General features: G+C 43.1%; 2 protein-coding genes across 4 annotated transcripts in view; both read right to left on the bottom strand.

The window, feature by feature from the left end:
• The window catches only part of DUSP16 (dual specificity phosphatase 16), a 147,272-nt gene extending 140,293 nt beyond the window's left edge, over positions 1 to 6,979 (bottom strand). For both annotated transcript variants that reach the window (XM_081131053.1, XM_081131054.1), the window contains exon 1: positions 6,770 to 6,979. The gene's annotated coding sequence lies outside the window, so the exon portion shown is untranslated. The remainder of the gene's footprint in view (positions 1 to 6,769) is intronic.
• GPR19 (G protein-coupled receptor 19) overlaps positions 1 to 19,393 on the bottom strand; it is a 28,275-nt gene extending 8,882 nt beyond the window's left edge. The window contains exons 1-3 of one of the 2 annotated variants that reach the window (XM_081131057.1): positions 18,908 to 19,393; positions 18,545 to 18,594; positions 6,770 to 6,926 (exon numbers count right to left, since the gene is read on the bottom strand). The gene's annotated coding sequence lies outside the window, so the exon portion shown is untranslated. Of the gene's footprint in view, positions 1 to 6,769; positions 6,927 to 18,544; positions 18,595 to 18,907 lie in introns of those variants that run through there. The other variant, XM_081131058.1, reaches the window with a different exon arrangement.
• Positions 19,394 to 19,961: the final 568 nt, after the last annotated feature.

Genomic DNA, 19,961 nt, shown 5'->3' with positions numbered 1-19,961 from the left:
AGAAACTAGCCCAGACTTGGGACCTGCAGAACTGTGACACAATAGGTGACTGTTCTCTTAAGCCACTAAATCTGGGATAACTTGTTATAGTGGCCATAGAAACTAATTCGATATAGCATTTCTTATATAATTGAGTGTGAAGCCACGCTATCACTTTCTACTACCCCACCAGCATGAGAATATTAGAAATCCTGAACGACTTAAAGAGTGGAGTGCTTTTCTACCTTAAATGTTGGACTGAGGGCCAAGAAACCTGGGTTTTGATTCCAATTATAAGCACTGAACAGCAAGTTGAGAGACCCAAATCTGTCTATCTTTCTTTCTCTCTCTCTTTCTTTTTCAGTGTAAGGACCATAAGTAAATCAATCCCTTCAAATCTCTGTTTCCATGTCTACATATGAATGAGTTGGTCTGGATGGTTTCTAAGGTCATTTTAACTCTTAAAACTAATAGGTAGACATTGTGATGAGCAACACACATTCATTTGCCTTGTAACCCACTGCCTTCACCTAGCAGAGAGCTTAATACTGAGAGTGCATATTGATAGAAAGAGAGGAAAGTTGTTTGGGACTGCTGGGGCCCAGCATTGTGAGCCTTTGACATCCAAGAAGAGTAGGGTGGGTCTCCAAAAGAGACCTAGGGGCCAAGTTTTAACCAGGGGCCAGCAAAGCCCTCCTCAATAATTATCCTGGTTGTGCCAACAATCTCTTATTGCAGATTCTTTGCAGGAAGTGGTCTGGTCAGCCTTGCCACCTGTGTTTACTTTCCATTCTATCTAACACCTGAATTTTTAGAGGGGAGAAACACTGACTAGAACCTCCCCCCCACTACAACAAACATTTTTTGAATACCTGCTGCGTGCTCACTGAGTTAAAGTAGAGGCAAGCAGTTGTTTTGAAGGTAAATGTTCAGTTTCATTTCCAAGCTCCGGTTTCAGTATCACATCTCTAGCAGTGGGACTTAAATAGCAAAGAAGTGGGGGAGGCAAAGACCGGACTCATTACACTCAAAGCAAAGAGCTGCACCAAGAAATGTGATTTACAGCTATTGGAAAACAAAGTGAAAGATTTGTTAAGAACCAACTGTAAGCATTGACCAGAGAGTTACTAAGAACTCTTATTTTTCAGAAACATTTACATTTGCCTCACATCAAATTCCCATCAATACTCTGGGCAAATTTTGATCTGCACCACTGTCTGCAATCAGGGTTTTCCAAGAAAGCAACCTTCAAGTCCATGGCGCAAAAGTTAGATTTAAATTTGCATTAACGTATATTTTCCATGGACAAATTATGCATATATATGTATATCACGGAAAATATGGTTGAATGTATATTTGCATAAGTTTCAGTTAATGTATATTTTAGTGCCATCTACTTTTAGACATTTTATAGGTTAAGTCTACTGCTGTCATTTCTCAATGCTTGCTTTCATCCTCTGTCTATCCCCTAATCACCTACACCAACAATTTTCAACCTTTCTTCTTCAGAGACAGGTATGACAAATATGTTCATATGTGTGACACACCCCCACAGATACGTCCAGATTTATCTGCAACTCTAGAAGCTCAACCTATAACTCCAACACTTAATCTTCAACCTAAGAAATCACGTTGAAAAGGAAATAATTATGTAGACATCCTTAATTTTATAATTAATTTTTTAAAATAAATTACTGGTAAACTTTTGTACTTTACTTATTAGCAAGCAATTATGTGCAACAGGCATCTTTTGTCTGGGACACAGCTACCTATGTTGATACTCTGGTTGATAAGCACCACCCTGCTATACTCCAGGTGTACACCTAAAATCTGAATCCTTGAAGGCTGAAGGGTGCCTGGCACAGAGAACCAGGAAAAAAAAAAAAGAGAAACATGGTATTCTCCTCATCATGGGCAATGGTTTGATTCTGTAAGCCTGTTATAAGAGTCTACTAATGAGCATTTTTCTGTATGTAACTAATCTCCTATCTATGATCTATAAAGCCACTGACAGTCAAGGAAGGTTTCATAGCCTGCACCCAAATCTGAAGGTGTATTTCCTTTAGATGTAGAGAAAATAACTCCATGCACATTTTAAATATAAAAAGGCTGTACACTGTACTGTTTGAGAGCACTGGCTCTAGAGCAGTGGTTCACAGGTAATTGTGCCTCCTGGAGGATATTGGGCAATGTCTGGACACATTCTTGGTCATCACAACTGGGGGAGGAAGGTGTTACTAACATCTGCTAGGCAGAGGTCAGGGATGCTGCTAAACAATAGATAATAAAGAGAACACCCCCATCTCCAACAAAGAATTATGTAGTCCAAACGCCAAAAGTGTTGAGTTTTGAGAAGCCCTGCCCTAGAGCCAGCCTGCCTGGGCTTCACATCACTTACTACCTATGTAGCCTTGGCAAGTGACTTTACATCTTTGTACTCATTGAGCATCTTCACCAGTAAAATTAAGATAATACCAGTACCCACCTTATTGATCTGTTGTGAGAATAAAAGAAACGACACGAGAAAGGAGCTAAGAACCACATCTGGAACAAAGCAAGTGCTAAGAAAACATTTACTTCTGTTATCATTATATGTGTTGGAAAAAACTGAGAAGAAATACACCAAAAGTTTTTAATAGTGGTTGTTTCTAGGTGGTGAGATTCATGACTGATTTTTATTTTCGTTATACTTTTATACTTCTCAATTTTTTCCAATTTTTCCAGAACTGTATTTGTGTTAATCTAACATCCAAAAACATATATTTTTTAAAAGAATGTAGAAGAAAGAACTTCACTTGTGTTATAGGGGAAAGAGCACACAATTAGCACAACCTGCATTCAGGTCCTGGCCCTTTGCTGTGTGTCACTTAGAGCAGATGAGTTCATCTCTCAGAGCTTCAGCTTCCTGACCAGAAATTGGGGCTAAGAATGCACATCATAGTTTCCATCAGGAAGAAACAAGAGACACCCAGTGCCTAGGAAGGTCTGCTGAACGAAAGGCTCCAGAGATGAATGCTTTAAAAGTCTAGCCAAGGGAAAGTGACTCTACAAACAGAAATAGATATATATATATATTTAAAAATATATCTTTGTTGATTTTAGAGAGAGAAAAGGAGAGGGAGATAGAAACATCAATGATGAGAGAGTCATTGATCAGCTGCCTCCTGCACGCCCCCGACTGGGGATGGAGCCCGCAATCCGGGCATGTGCCCTGACTGGGAATCGAACCCCGATCACCTGGATCGTAGATCGATGCTCAACTGCTGAGCCACGCCCGGCCGGGCAGGAATAGATATTCATAACAGTAATTCCCCTTTTGCTTTTAAAACCATCCTCTTGGAGAGTCTACTTCTCATCCATATCCCATGTTTGCTTTGGTTCATAGAGGACAATCCGGAACCACTCTGGTCCTTCCTCCTCCCTATGTATCTACCTCAGGAAAAGACTGGATAATCCGGCTGGCAGGGCATAACTCATGGGGCAGGGTTTACCAGTGGTGGGCAGGTGACTGTGACCAAAAGGCAGGACAGAGGCATCACTTTCTCATATCCTTCACCCTCTTATTTCCTCTTTCATTCCTAGACTCCAAGCTGAAAGCGTACTTGGCAAAGCCCCCCCTCAAGGGGAAGCCTCTGCACTTTCTCTCTCTCTCCTGGTTGAAAAGACAGCCCCCTTTCAGATTCGATTCAAGAGGGATGAGTATGAAGCCCAGCCGGGCTTCCAGCGGAAGCCTCTGGTGTGCACTAGCCCTCCTGCTTATCTGAGGTCCTGCGTGAGTGCGGTGGGGGTGCCGTACTTGCTTCCAGCAGGGCTGTTTCTTTTGCGCAGCTCACTCGGCAGGTAAACGCTGGAGGGGAGGCGGATGAATGAAGAGGGTTCAGGGGCACATACCTTATTCACAAACCCCACTCTTGCCCTCCTTAGTGAATTTAGATGAAAAAATAATAGGTTATATTTCTGTACATTACCAAGAGGGGTGGCTATTTTAACCCTAACTAGTCTGTTAACTTGAATTAAAATCCTAAACAACCTTTTGAATGCTCAGAGACAATCTTTTGGACTCAGGTCCTAACTGCCACAGTTTGGGAAAGGCAGTCTGGCTCCAGCCCACTGTGACACTGAGGATCCCAGGCTTCTCCTGGGAGGAATCCTGTAGTTCTGTGAGCTCTTGGGGCAGTGTTCTGGGCACTGGGAGCCACAGAGGATTAGGACAGGACTCCCCGGGGAAGGAACTGCCCTTCTCAAGACATTAACTCTCAGCCCAAAGTGAACTATTTCAATGTTTGGAAATGGTGCCTCCATCTAGATGTAAATAAAAATAGAAGACACAGACACAGACAACAGTATAGTGGTTACCAGAGGGAAGGGGAGTGGGGGATAGTAAATGGTAAAGGGGCCAAATATATGGTGACAGAAGATGATTTGACTTTGGGTGGTGGGCCTACAATGCAATATACAGGTCATGTATCACAGAAATGAACACTTGAAACCTATATAATCTTATTAACCAATGTCATCCCAATACATTTAAAATAAAATATTACAAGAACTTCATTCTAAATATAAATAAAATGCCAGGGGGGTTGGTAACCCCCAAGAAAGAATTTATGGCTCCATCTTGAACACTAGTTGCCACAGTTCCAGGGTCAGTCTGACTAACATACAGAAACTTCAGGCATGACTGTGACTGTTGCCAAGTTTTCTCCTACTTCCCATTGATCTCACTGTCCTCCCTATAAACACATGCAGACACCACAGGCATGGGCCCCCAAACTGCCTCCACAAGAAGGCTGTCGGTCTTGAGTCTTCCCATTCTTCATCAGCAAATATACATTGAGAGCTTGCCACAAACCAGGCCTGCCAAGCACTAGCCATCCAAAGGCGGAAGGGCACAAGAAGCGCCCTTCAAATGACTGGATTAGTGTGCACATTACTGGTCCCAGGGAAACGTAGGTTTCAGCAGGGATGAAAGGCTTAATCTAAAGGACTAAAGTTCCACACTATGGGGGACACAATTACTCTTCGAAGTGTTCTTCAACGAAACTCTAAAGGGAAGCACCTCACTTAGTAAAGAATTTCACAATTTTTGGACTCACATCCCATATCTTCTTCTTTGTATCTTTGACCTTGTAGATTCTCTTAGTTTTCCCACAGCATATAAGAATAAGATCAGTCATTTATTATTGTCAAGGACCGGGGGGAAACTACACAGACCAAAGGAAGAAAATCCTTTATATCTCAGAAATTTCCGTAAGTTAAAAAAAAACCAAACTTCCATTTTTCCCTTTAAAAACCTAAAATAATTTACAGAGAGATCTATTCCCTTGTTTTAAAGTATAGTATTATTTTAAAGCAATATATCTAGTCAGTTTGATATCACAGTTTATGTTCATAATTTTAGAAGTTTTAAATCTATTTGTTATTTTGAAAACCAGCCAAGTGCTTTTAAAGAGAACATGCTTAGGCTGTTCTTATTACTAGGTTCTAAGGATGGAAGAATGTTTCTAGGTTTGATTTTTTTTTTAAATCAACCATGATGTAATTCTAGATTTCTTTTTTTCCTTCAGACATCATTTGGTCACCATAGTAACACAGTGTTTTACTACCAGATAGCTATACAGCACAAGGGGAAGGGAACAGACAATTACTTATTGGGTTATTTGGGGGTACACAATGTGACTATTGGGGTAATTCAAGATTAAATATAGATTTCACTGGGGATCTGTTTTAGCCAGGCAAGCTGATTCAATCTTCTAGTAGCATGAGCTGAACAAAATTTATAACCAAATCAACTGTTGACATCATTTGAAATAACACAAGCAGAGAAGCAGCATGGTTCGGTGGTTAAGGTCATGAACCCCGGGGTCAAGTTTCTTGTGTCCAAATCCTGTTCCTACCATTTACTAGCTGTGTGACCATGAGAGAGTTCCCTAACCTCTCTGTGCCTTATTTTCTTCATCACCAAAATGTGGGTACTAATAATACCTCCTTCAGAGGGTTATTATAAGGATTAAGTGACTGATTATTTGTGCTTAGACCGACACCTTACATATAGCAAGTACTTTATAAGTATTTGTAAAAGAAAGACAAAATAAAATTTAAATTTTCTAGCTTCCTTCTCTATGCTGGGTAGAAATGGTCAAAGATACCAAGATTTGAGTGCATGGCAGATCATTTTAGCCTGTAACTTTAGAAGATTCCTTTGAGAACTTCCTGGGGGCCCTCTTGGTAGCTATTCTGTAAGGTTTGAAATGCAGTGGCAGTCTACTGTCCTGAACCAGAGCTGGAAACAGTCGCAAGCACTGCTCGTATCAGGACCATCAGAAGGGAGAGGATTGCACAGCACAAAGAAACAGCACGCCTGCCCACTCAGGCTCCCCAAGCCACTGCCAGTAACCTCTGGGAACATGAGCACAGAACAAGCGGCTGCAAAGGGATAAAACAGGGTTTTAGCAGTGACAATGAAATCTAGTTGGTTCCAGTAATATTTTTTTTCCTCTTTCCAGGAGTCAAAGAAAAAAATCATTTTCATCAATGACTGCTTTGTTTTATTAATTATCACTATACAGAATTTCCATATAATTTTTCTTCAACAGGCACTTACTCTGGAGAATTATTCATTTTGCAGAACTACCTAGGCATCTTTTTGGAACGTATAACAAAACTAAAGCCCCTGATCAATCAGCCAATACACCAAGACAAAATCTCCAAATTGCCTGGAAAAAAAAGAAGGTATTATGTTCTCTAAGCCAAATTTCAGCCACAATACCGCAGGAATTGTAGCACATACCTCCATCCGGACTTGATTTCAGAGCCAGTCTCCTTGGGTCTTCTTGGTCAGGAATAGCCCTTGCATAGGAGTTTGGAGAATGCCACAGACCACCAGGAAAGCTTGGGAACACATTCATATCTGTCCTCTGCCTCTCCCTTGGCTCACAGCCCGCTTCCTGGTAGGAGACAAGATGACGCTGTGCAGGGTTGACTGTTAAACCATCTTCCCGCCCCCAGCCCCACTCTCCTGGTGCCCCTCCCTTCTCCTTTCCAAGGCTCTGGAATGTGTCACATGGGAAATGGATCATGTGGCTCAAGGGGAGAGTGTGGCCATCTTCTCTCTCCCTTCCCCCACTTTTCTTTTCAGGAGCAAAGCAGCAGAAATCTCCGACCTGATTGGCTCTGACCAAAAATCTCCATATGAAAGGGAAGATTCAACCCTCCAGACCTCGACTTCTCCACTTTATTTTTTGTTTTATTTTTCACCTGAATGTTTTATCCTGGGCATTCAGAGTTGCTTGGTAGCGTTGGGAGTAATGCTCCCTCCCCAGCCCCTTTCCTTCAACACCCTCACATGACGAGTTGTTCCCTAACCAGCCTCCGGAGCCCCCTTGGCACATCTGGGACAATGGAGTATTCAGCACCACGGACAGCATTACAACCTCTTCTGTGTTCAATAAAGCCATTTTTTATTTTTTTGGTCCATTTAACTCTCAGGTAAATAAGAGCATTTAAAAAATATTTCCCTGAGTTCTTTTGTCTAAACAGAAATCAGGCCAGCCATATATTTAGGGGTCCAATTTCCTTGTCTATCAATTTATTGATACCTTATAAATACAAATATAATTTTTATATAACATTAAAAACCCAGAGGGCATCCCATATCTACCTCCCTGTCCTCAACCCACCACCCATCCCTATCCTTTAAATATGCTCTAAGTTTTGGAGGAATTCTCATAACACAATTTACTATATGCCCATATTTCTATGCTCATGGAAAACACACAGAAACACAGCCTGTTCTGAGGGTGGATGTCTGCGTGTCTTGAGCCCCATCCCTAGGCCTCAGGCAGGGCTGAATGAGTGGCAGGGAGGCAGCCTGGTAGGAGCCGTTTTGTTCCAGGAGCTGTTTTGTTCCGGGGTCTATCTTGCTTTGCTGACGTCTCGGTTGCCATGGTGCTAGGTAACTACTGAAGGGGATGATTTCTTTCAGAACCAGTCACCATGGGACCCAGCTGGCTACAGAAAAGCAGAGGGGAAAGGGCTGAGTCGCTGAGGAGGTCTTTCAATCAGCATTTTCAGAGCCAAATTTACTTAATGGGCCCTTCCCTTACTGAATTGTTGCTGACTCTAAATCTTGAAAGGATTCTAGGAATTAATATGGACACTGCGATGGTAACTCCATCCATCCTCCACAGCTTCTTTCCTTAAAAGTCTGTTTAGGTGTGCCTTGGCCGGTGTGGCCCTGTAGGTGGGCATCGTCCTGTGAACTGAAGGTTGGCCGGCTTGATTCCTGGTCTGGGTACCAGCTCCACCTCCAGTAGGGGGCATGCAGGAGGCAGCTGATGGATGTTCTGTTCTTATATCTGTCTCTCTCTCCCTTCCTCTGTCTCTGAAAATCAATTTTAAAAATCTTTTTTTTTTAAAGTCTGTTTAGGTGCAACTGGAGGAAAATGCCAGCTTCATGGAATGACCGTGGAAAGCCATGGAAAGAACATGAGAAATGTACTTCTCCTCAGGCTGGGACTTCTGACTTGTGTGAAGCCATTGATCGAGGTCCGACAGCCTTTACTGGGAGATGCTCTAGATCCACACCTGATGGTTGACACTAGGAACAATTGAAAAATGCTTCACAATTTTACAGGAGAAAAGAAAAACATTTTTTAATTGAGTTGCTAAATTATTTTCGAAAAAAATAAATCTGATTAATAAGGTTAATTCCTTGGATAACATTCGGACTACCCCAAATCAGAAATTTAAACTAGCTATACATTATATGTCTCCTAAGGCTGGCATATAACTGATTATTTTTAACTCAGAGTCCCAACTATGGCAATTCTGAATGTTTATGTTTACAGGGAGAGAAGTTCTGACTTGCAGTGTGCAGAAACGTAAATTGTGAGAAAAGAGGCAGCACATGGAGTATGACTTAGGAAGCTGAAGGTCTGCCTTTTGACTAAGATCAAGTGAAGAAATGGAAGTTCCTTCCTAGCTCAACATCCAGCGCTTAAGACATATTTACTCCTTTTATTTTAGAAGAGTCTGGTTAACTCTAGTTCTTCTATATAAGACTCATAGAGAAACTCAACTGTGTTCATTCTAATACTTGCCACTTTCAGAAAACTCACTTATCAGGAAAGCTCATATGTGTTCGAAGAAACTGTTAGAAAACCAGCAGGCTGGTGACTTAGATATCATCTCTTAGTCAATAACAACAAAAACACTAAAAACAGGCTCATATTTATCACATGCCAGGTATTTAGTATATGTCATTTAATCTTCCTATCAAACCATGAGACAGATGAGTAAATGAGGGCTTAGAGAGGATAAGAAATGCACCAAACTGCACAGCTAGTTAAGTGTGGGAGCTGGGATTTGAAACTAACCTTGACTCCAGGGCGGGCAGACTATACCATACTAGTCTGCATCACCAATCATAGACTAGACTGAAACAACATGTCAGTTTAATGTGATGGGATTCACTACTATGGCCCTTTGACAGAATAAGTAAAACAAGATTGCTTTAAATTATTTGAGACAACAAAGGATCAAATTATTCATTCCATTTAGGGTGACTGCATGCGTACGTTATGGATTAATGATAAAATAATTAAAACAACTTTACAAGGAATCAGATTATTAAAAATCACTAGAATGCATGTTCTATAAATACTAATTCTGTTAAAAATATTATGTTTGTAATCATCAAATGTATTCCTAGGCATTTGGAAGAAGAGAGACAGCTGTCTCCTGGCCACGCCCATAAAACCCTATCATACTTGCACAGCTGGAGTAGTATCTTGAACATGGTCTGTGTGATTTTTATTCCTCTCCCTACAGAATCGACTTGCCCTAGGGATAGGAAGTATGGCACCATTTAGAACTTACAAAACAAATGGAAAGAACGAATACTCAGCTTCTGAAATTCAAAATAGGAGTGAGCATCAAGACAACAGGCTTTGGCTCTGGCTGGTGTGGCTCAGCTGGTTGGGCATCAGCCTGTGCACCAAAAGGTTACAGGTTAGATCCCCCATCAGGGCACACGCCCAGGTTATGGGCTCAATCCTCCATATGGGGCACGCAGGAGGCAGCAGATAGATGTGTTTCCCTCCCTCCCTCTCTCTAAAAATCAATAAAATCTAAAAAAAATAAAAAAAATAGACAATAGACTTTAAATCCAGGCCACTGTTTTGAAAGCCATCCCTGAAATTCCTTTATTTCTGCTTTCCCTTGTCATGGGTTGCTCAGAGTGTTCGGTCCTATAGAGCAAAGTCTTCAGACTGGGGCAGGTAAAAGCTTTCCAAGGGGTCCCAGAGCATGCAGTTTTATGGGAACTAGTTTCTCGATCCTCAATTTCCACAAGCATGCCTCCCAAAACTGATCTTCCTGAGAAACGGTGCCAGTCGAGATGTCATGCTGGTTCTCGGTTCCCACCTACTAGTTTTTCTTCTATTTTGCCATAAAATGGTGAACCTCTCACCCACTTTAGCTCAAATCCTACAATGTGTATTGCATGGACTTAAAAGGCTCCTGGGAACCAAGCAAAGGAACAACTGGAAATATTGGGGATGCTACTGAGATACTGGTGAATGGTTCCAACAATTGGTAACAAATCCTTAAAAAGTCAGGATCTTTCCAATTGGTTTAAACAAAACTAGAAGTAAACCACTGTCCGATTGTTCACTGACTCATTAAAATAGTTTTTTTAGAAGAAAGCTCTCCTTTACAGAAGTATGTCAGCTAATGAATGTAGAATACAATAATTAGAATGCCATTTTTGCAGCCTCTAATGAAATGAGTGATTTGGGCAAAGACCACAAGGGTATTCAAAACATCAGATGACAAGCTGTCAAGAACAGGTTGTTTGTAGATTTACAAACTGCAAAGGGAAATGTATCCTTCAATGGTGAAGCTGGAAGGGGGGGGATCGTAACCATGTGATCAAATTTAACATCACTAATAGTGGGATAACCTGAAATTTTGTGCCTAATATGAAGCAATGTGACCTATCCAATATTACTGATATTCTTTCTAAAAATGTTTAACCTGAATCTAACCAAACCTCTCTAGATGTCTTTTGTGTGTGTGTGTGTTTTTAAAAAAGGGCAGGGGTTGGAGAAACAAGTTATATCAATGAGAAAATAATCAGCCAAATAGAGAATACAGAATATTCTACAAGAGAACTGGTCTGAACTCATTAAAAAGTAAATATCATGAAATTGAAAGGTGTGCTGTTACAGACTCTAAAAGACTAAAGACAACCAATTCCAAAGCATGTAATCTGATGAGATGTGACTGCAGAAGGAGGGAGAGTTGGTATAAAATAGGCATAGAATATTTTGGGGGGAACTAGGCAAATCTGCGTTGTGCACTGGATATTAGATGGTGTCATGGGATTGTTGTTCATATTAGGTGTGAGAAAAGAATTGTGGTTAGGAGAATTTGCTTATTCTAGGATATGCTGAAGTATTTAAGGATAAAGTGTCAAGATGAATGCAACTTACCGTCAAATGGTTCAAATATATATACATACATATGAACATACACAGAAAGGGAAATATGACAACATAACAAATAGTGAATCTGGGTGAAGCGTGTATGAGTGTTTATTGTGCTTATCTTTTAACTTTAATGCCTAAATGAAAAGGAAAGAGTAGTAAGTCCTGCTCTATGATGGAACAGGACATGGAAAGTTAAGAGTCTGTCCTTCTCTGGCTTTCAGGTTTAGTGACAGAGAGAGAGGGGTAAAGAAGACCCCGGACAAAGCGGTCGGTCACTGAGCCTGACCTCTCTCCAGGCCAAAGCTGGATCTGAGTGTATTCATTTTCTATTGCGGCTGTAACAAAGTACCACAAATGTAGTGGCTTAAGACAACATAAATGTCCCTACCTGGTTTGGCTCAATGGTTAGAGTGCCAGCCCATGCAGATAGAAGGGTCCTGGGTTCGATTAGGGCCAAGGGCATGTACCTCGGTTGCATGAGCAGGAGGCAACCAATCAATGTCTGACTGTCTGTCTCTCTCTCCCCGTCCCGCTTCCACTCTCTCTGAAAAATCAATGGAAAAAATATCCTCGGGTGGGTGTTAAAATAAATAAATAAAAATAAAATCCTTAAAAAAAAAAAGACAATATAAATGTATTATCTTAGAGTTCTGTAGGTTAAAACTGGACTAAAATCACAGTGATGGCAGGGCTGTGTTCGTTTCTGGAGGCTAGAGAATCAATTTCCTTTCTTTTCCAGCTACATACTTTCCTTGGTTCTGTCTTCAAAACCAACTTTGAATCTCTTTAACCATTATTCCATAGCCACATCTCCCTTTGACTTGGACCGCAGACGGCAAAGCTTTAATCATATCTACAAAATCCCTTTTGCCCTGTAAGGTAAGATACTCACAAGTTCCAGGGATTAGAACAGGATCATTAGGGGGCTTGCATACCACAATGAATTACCCCCATGTTGAGAGGAACACTCAGGGCAAGGCATCTCTGCCTTGGCTTTCCTTTTGAGACCACTGCCCATGCCCCTCACCTCATTCCCTGCACTTTCCATGGCTGTTCTGGCCAGTGGCAAGTCCCCAACAGCAGTCAGACAGAGATAGAGCAGTCAAGTATCCCAAGCCTTCCCTGTTCCCTTGAAACATTGCTGAACTGACAGCCAGTGGGCCTGTCATGGCCAGGCAAGGTGACTCCACAGCAGGGGCCAAGGGAGAGTTGAGTCTGCAAGGGGAGCAGGCCAATACTCCCTAGAAGACTGAAGACAAAAGTGGGCCATGAATTCACTAGCTGTAGGTTTTAGCACCAGGCCAGCAGGTTCCCCAGACAAGGGATATCCTGCCAGAAACCTGCCAGTGCACGTGGGTCCTGAATGCAGTCAGGGGATGCCCTTTCTTTCATCAGTGCCACAAGGATGTGTACATTAACCCCTCCAATCCCATACAAATAGATGTTATCTTCAGAGGAGATGACAGGACCTCTTTGGGAGGCATTATGAAAGATAAAACATTTTTATCTAAAGGAGACTTTATACTATCTAAAGGAACCGTTTAATGAAATTGAATTTATATTTAAAACTGGATTGGGTGCTTTTTTTCCCCCCTGTAAACTAACAGTTGTGGTGGTGTTAAAATATGTCCACAAATTCTTTGATATGTCTGCCTTCAAATGGTGACACCTAATACCACGCCCCTTGAATGTGAGCCAGACTTAATCACCTGTTTCTGATGAAGAAAATGTAGCACAAGTGATTCTCTGTAACTTCTGATGCTAGATCCTAACAAGGATTGTTTCTTCCTGAGTCTCTCTCTATTGGATTACTCATCTGGGGGAAGCCAGCCTCAGAGTCATAAGGACACTCAAGCCATCTTGTGACAGGGCCCACATGCAGAAAACTAAAGCCTCTCACCAGCCAGCACCAACTAGCCACCAGGTGAGTGAGCTCTCTTGGCAGCAGATCCTCCAGCCCTAGTCTAGTAACCAACTACCATCCCAGAGCTGCCCAGCTAAGCTGCTCCCAAATCCTTGACCCACGGAAATTATGAGATAATGCTTATTATTGTTTTAAGTGACTAAGTTCTGGGGTATTTTGTTATGTAATAATAGATAACTAATACACAGGTGAAACTCTAGAAAAAATAAGAAACCTTTTTCTGGGCATATTTCAGCTGTAGGGTGTTAAGTGTCTCTGCTACATGTGTGTGTTCCTGATGTGGAAGGTATGTGGTTTTATTAGGCTGAGAATATTAGGAAGGGGAGATCAGAGGCACATTACAGTGCTGTCTAAGGGGGATGGGGGGTGGGGGGAAGAAAGCCACTTAGTAGAGGATTCATCATAGACTCAGAAGAGCTGCAGGGAACTCAAGAATAGGAAATGGCAACCAGACCTAAGAGTGGACTGAAAGAAGGGATCAAAGCTGTCAGAGCTAAAACAGCCACTGACTTCCTCTCTTTCTCTCTGGGCTTTGAGGCCTATTAACTCCTATTCTTTCTCTTCATTAGCTGCATATACTTGCTTCTCTCAGACATCAGCTCATCCTGATTTACATTGCATTACTAGCCCCCAAATGGATGCCCCCAAATGGTGACCTTGGATCTCAAATTTATATGACCTTATAAGTTCAATGCTTCTACCTCAATGAGCCAGTCTCAATTAAAATAGAACTACCATATGATCCAGCAATCCCATTTCTGGGTCTATAACAAAAGGAACTGAAATCTATCTCAAAGAGATCTCTCACTTCCATGTTCATTGCAACATCATTCACAGTAGCCAAGATATGGAAACAAACTAGGTTTCTATCGATGGACAGATGGATAAAGAAAATGTGATACACACACACAAACACACACACACACAATGAAATATTATTCAGCTTTAAAAAAGAAGAAAATCCTGTCATTTGTGATAACGTGGATAAACCTGGACGGGAGGGCATTATACTAAGTGGAATAAACCAGACATGGGAAGACAAACACTGCACGATCTCACTTACATGTGGAATCTAAATAAGTCGAATTCATAGTAACAGCAAGTAGAATGGTGGTTACCAGGGGCTGGGGATGTGGGTGGGAGACGGGGAGACACTGGTCAAAGGATACAAACTTTCAGTTATAAGTTGAATACATTCTGGAGACCTAATGTACAACATGGTGACTATAGTTAATGTATTGTATACTTGAATTTGCTAAGAGAATAGACTTTAAGTGTTCTCACCACCACACACAAGAAAATGGTAACTATGTGATATGGTTATGTTAATTAGTTGATTATGGTAATCATTTCACAATGTAAAGGTATATCAAAACATAACACTGTACACCTTAAATATATACAATTTCTATTTGTCAATCATACTTCAATAAAGATGGGGGTGGGGGATATGACCCAGTCTCTCAATATTCTGATCTAAATTCTTAGGAAGCAGAGTCTGCTTGACTCAGCTTAAGTCAGATATAGAACCAGCTCCAATAAGCTGTGGGTGCTGAGTTGGAAAAGAGTTCACATACTACCCTCTCAGCACTCCCTAACAAATCAGCAAATTTTATAAAAGGGAAGGGTGAGGAGTGGAAGGAAATGACTGATGGAGGAATGACTGGCGCGCGCGCGCGCGTGTGTTTAAAATTCCATTAATTCTCTGCTGGTGAGACTTCCAACAGCCCCAATAGAACCTCCATAAAACCTAGCCTCCATTTCTACTCCATTTTAATACCCCCCTGAATATGCAGGCCCTTCCCACTGTAGTTTTCCCACATATGCACCATGCTGTTTCAGACCTCCACAGCTTAGATTTGACACATGGTTTCCTCTGCCTTGTCCACCTTGGGAACATTTATTCCTCTCTCAAAGTCAGCTGGGTTTCATCTTCTCTGCAGTTCTATGTCCCTCTTACCCCCACCCCCTCCAAAATAAGTTACATCTTTTTTACTGTAGAACTTCTTTAATATTCACACATATTACTTCTGTTATTGCATATATCATACTGCATTGTGTTCACAGATTCTTGTAGGGAGGAATGTTATCCAATTAATCTTTATACCTCTAAGATCTAAAAAACAAAGTAGGTGGTCAACAACGGTGTTTCCGCACCTTAAACAAGCATGACTTGGGACTAACTTAAAACAATTTAATTTTTATTTCCCACTGTCCCTGAGAACACCCTCTCTAGGGGTATGTTCTTCTCCCAACCCTGAATGAAAACTTGGGCAGTCCCATTCCTTTTTCTGGTCACTTTTAGTTAAGAGATGCTAGTAATTAAAATATTCAGTCGTGTATAGTCAAAATCTGCCACCTGACTTAAAGGTTTTTCTCCCTCCTCCCAGTTTGTGCCTGCTGTATATAGGGAAGCTTAATTTAGGGAAAGTGTGGCCACTTCTCTTTCCTTGAGGTGTTTGTCTAACACCATTCCAATAACTCCATTCAAATATCCTCTTCAAAACCACTCTCCCAGTCATCATCTTGACCTCTTATGCCCTTGATATGGGTGAGAGTTTAAAAGTAGTCTAATCAGTTTCCACCCTCCTACATTTTGCAAAAGTCCTACAGAGTGGTCTGTCTCGGATATTTGTCATAGGATCTCAGGCAGCACTCCTCTATTTTAACATACTTTTATCACAGCTTAACTAAAGTGTCACCCCTTGGGGTTTTTCTATTTCTAACTGTCAACATGCTTCCCTCCTCACCCGAAGTCTCCTATCCTTGTACCTCACTCCGTTCCTCATTTCTGCATAATCTGCTATTCATCCACTTCTAATTATTGACTTCTACACAGTCTCTGAATCCCTTGTCTCTTTACCTAGGAGACAATTTTTAGCCATTTCACCAATGCTCTTGCTAAACAAACTAATGTGCTTCTCAAGAAAAAGGACCCAATTAAAGCCAGGTTACCCTATGTGGCAGAAGATTTCCTGGCCATTACTGCCTCACTTGGGTCTTGACATCCAATGACTAAAGTAGTAGGAGGTTTCAACTTCTGAATTACTTATATTCCTAGGAACCAGAAAGTACCTTGTCTTTACAAGCTCAAATTCCATGCCATCCCTCCTGTTCCAAAGGATTCCCTATTCACTAAAAGGCTACAAAAACAGACTTGAGCCTCACCTTTCTCATGTATTAGAACCAACAGCACCACTTGGATAGTTAGAGCAGCTACATGAACCTGATAGGCTATGAGAAAAGGCTTCATTATTAATGGCCTGCTGCACGGGCTTTCCCACGTGCACAGTCCCAGTGCAGAAGAACATCCACATGCGTTCACTTCAATGATGCCTTGATGCTCCTCCCCAATCAATGGAGCAGAGGAGGCTGTAAAAGTTCACCCCACCCTCCACTGCCTTTAGGCCTGCTGATAGCCCAAGACTCACCACGTGGTAAAGCAATAAAGACAGCTGATAGCCCAAGACTCCCCATGTGGCAAAGCAATAAAGACATCATCATCTGTGTTGCCTGTGCTAGATCAAAGGATCAGCTTGGGAGGCTCAAATTCCTCTTTTCTACAGAAAATCCTATACATTCCTGGGAACTATATTAATGACTTTGTCACCGACCTTTCCTAAATCAGGATGCTTACCACATTCTTATCACAGTGGCCTGTTTTCTGAAGATAGCTCATGATGCCCTACTCATCTGCCCATCTCAAGCCCTAGCCTCTATTCCTGCAGAAAATTTTCAAATATATAGCTATCTACATCAGGTGGTCTTCCACCACAGGTCTAATTTCCTTCCTCCTCCTGCTAGAGGGAACTCTTAAAGCAGTGGTTCTCAACCTCAGTAGCAAAAGGAAGAGCTTTAAAACATACCGATCTCCAGATTCCACTCCCAGAAATTCTTTAATTGGTCTAGAATGAAGACTGAGGATTTTTTAAAGCTCTCTGGCCCGGCTGGGGATGGCTCAATGGTTGAGCATTGACCTAGGATCCAGGCTATCGGAGTTCAGTTCCTGGTCAGGGCACATGCCCGGGTTGCAGGCTGAAGCCGATCAATGACTCTCTCATCACTGATGTTCCTATTTCTCTCTCTTCCTCTCCTTTCCTCTCTCTGAAATCAATAAAGATATATTTAAAAAAAAAAAAAAAAAAAAAAAGCTCTCTGGGTAATTCTAATATGCAGGCAAGGTCTAGGACCTGTCTTAAGGCTCTCTAAATTCAGACAGAGCTCTGCTATACAGAGCATCCAATTGGATGGGTGGATGGCATGCATAAATGTGGTGAGAGGCTCAGGGAAGAAACTCATTTGTTGATCATATACTACACAAGTTCTATGCTACTAACTCATGTAGTCTTTTCAACAGTACCTCATTTCATCTTTGCAATCATCCTATGAGGTAGGGCACTGTAATCCTTATTGTATAAAGAGGGAAACTGAGGCTTCAGAGAGGTCGCACAGTGTGACTGGCAGACCCCAGAATCAAACCCCACATCTGATCACCAATTCCACCCACTTACTGTGACACCATACTGAGATGTCACGCCTCTTACAGCTGGACCATCACTCCCTAAAACAAGACACCCAGGCTTCAACCCCCAAATCCTCTCCTATTGTATCCATGGATTTTTTTCCTGCAACATTTTCCCATGAATGCCACACATACAGCCCAGCTGCTAGGCTATATACTTCAGGCTGCCAGAGTGAAGTGCTCCAGGGAGAACTTCTAGGTAAGGGACTACTCTGCCTGGGTCTCTCCCGCTGTATTTCCATTCTGTACCTGCCAGCTTAAGTCCTGCGGCTATAACGCTTACCTACAAGCCATCGCTTTGCTTCTCTCGTAAAATCATACACTCTATCAGCATCTTCTGCCGTGTACTCCAGACAGTATACAAAGAATCAAAATATACTGGCCACGCTGCCTAAGCCTGCTGCCAATATCAGGAGGGGCTCTAAGAGGCAGCGCCCTGGGAGGCTAGAGGCTAGAAGCGCCTACTTCTGTCATGTGCCAGGGGTACATCGAAGGAACTTGGTAGCTGAATCCCAACCATGCCGTTCCACGGAACCCGCGCGTCCTTCTGGCGGAGGCAGGGGGTTTGCGACAGGCGGCGGGACCAAGGGCCCCCTGGGGGAGGGCGCTTCAGGCGTTGGGCGGTACCTTTAAGGCGCGGCCGGCGGAAATCCAGCGTGGCGCAGGTTCCCGTGGTCCTGAGGGAGAGAGGTCAGATCCGTCAGTTCTCCCAAAACCGCTCCCCAGTTCCTCACTCCACTTCCCATAACCGCTCTTCCAAATCCCAGCCGCGGAGCCCGCGCCGGGCCGCGGCCTCTGGAACCCTCCGCGCTCCGCTCGCTCGGGGTTTCTCCAAGCTCACCGCGCCCGTCACGCACGAACCGCGCGGCGCCGGCCTGCCTGACGGCCAGCAGGCCAGGTGTACGCTCTTAAGGGACCTCCTCACGGCCAACAGTTTTACCTTCCCAGCCCACCTCTGCGTTGTGCTGTATAGTGACTGCCTGAATTTACCTCTCATGTCGTCTCATCCCCTTCCCGCTGCATTACTTTAGTTCACGCATCCTCTTTGGTCTCCAGTAAAGGGGTGTGTGTGTGTGTGTGTGTGTGTGTGTACACACATGTATATATTAGAAAAAAGAAAAGAAACAGGAAGAACAAACGGCCCCTCGGCGGTGTTCCCGTGGCGTCCAGCTAACTTTCCCAGCCCCCGCACGAGCCGTCACCCTCTGAAAGCCGAGGCCGCCCTGCCTGCGCTGCGGGACCGGCCGCCACGTCCCCCGCTCAGAGCTCACGGCCAAGTACAAGGCGGGAAGGAGGGACGACCACAAAGGCACGTGGCGTAAAGTCGCGGAGAACGCAGAGCTGTGCGCTTGCATCCAGCGGATCGGGGGGCCGACCTTGCTCGAGGGCCAACTTCGGTTGGCTACGACCGAGCAGAAAGTTTTGAAAATATTTCGCGCGAAAATGATGAGCCCGGCGCAGGCGCACACGTACACTGGGGCGGGGCGGGGCGGAGCAATCGCTTTTCGCGCAGGCAGATCTCGCGTTGTTTGGAGAAGCCGCAGAGTCGAGATGTTGTGTGTGGCGTTGTGAGCTTTTTTTTTTTTTTTTTTTTAATGGAGGCCGGATGGTTAGTACCAAAGTCAAATTTTTTTAAAAAAAGATCTCGAGTCAGCGGCGAGAACAAATGAGGCCAGTATAATTAGCCTGAGGCTGGCGGCGGTTCTCCGGGGCCGAGGAATTCTACGAAGGACTTCACTGCAAGGTCCCCGGGGCCGCACAAGCCGGAAGTATGTTTTAAAAAAAAAGAGAGAGAAAAGGGGAAAAAAGCCTACCGGGTTACCGCAACCTTAGGTCGCAGGGTTTTGTTTTTGCCCTGTTCGCTGTACGAAATACCCCATTGGCTACCACCCCGCTGGTGTAACCCCGCTGCCGCTGCGCCTGCGCAGGAGTTTGTTTACTAGCTCGGGGAGTCGCTGGGGTCGGCGCTCAGGGCTTCGGCGTTTACTCTCTTGGCGTGTAACTGATCATGAAAATCGTGTTTTCAGCTAGGAACGCGGGTTGG

The sequence above is a fragment of the Miniopterus schreibersii genome, assembly GCF_964146895.1.
Source record: "Miniopterus schreibersii genome assembly, chromosome: 2".
NCBI classification, from domain to species: domain Eukaryota; kingdom Metazoa; phylum Chordata; class Mammalia; order Chiroptera; family Miniopteridae; genus Miniopterus; species Miniopterus schreibersii.
Note: the sequence above shows the minus strand (reverse complement) of the source record. Positions and strands in the feature narration are given on the sequence as shown.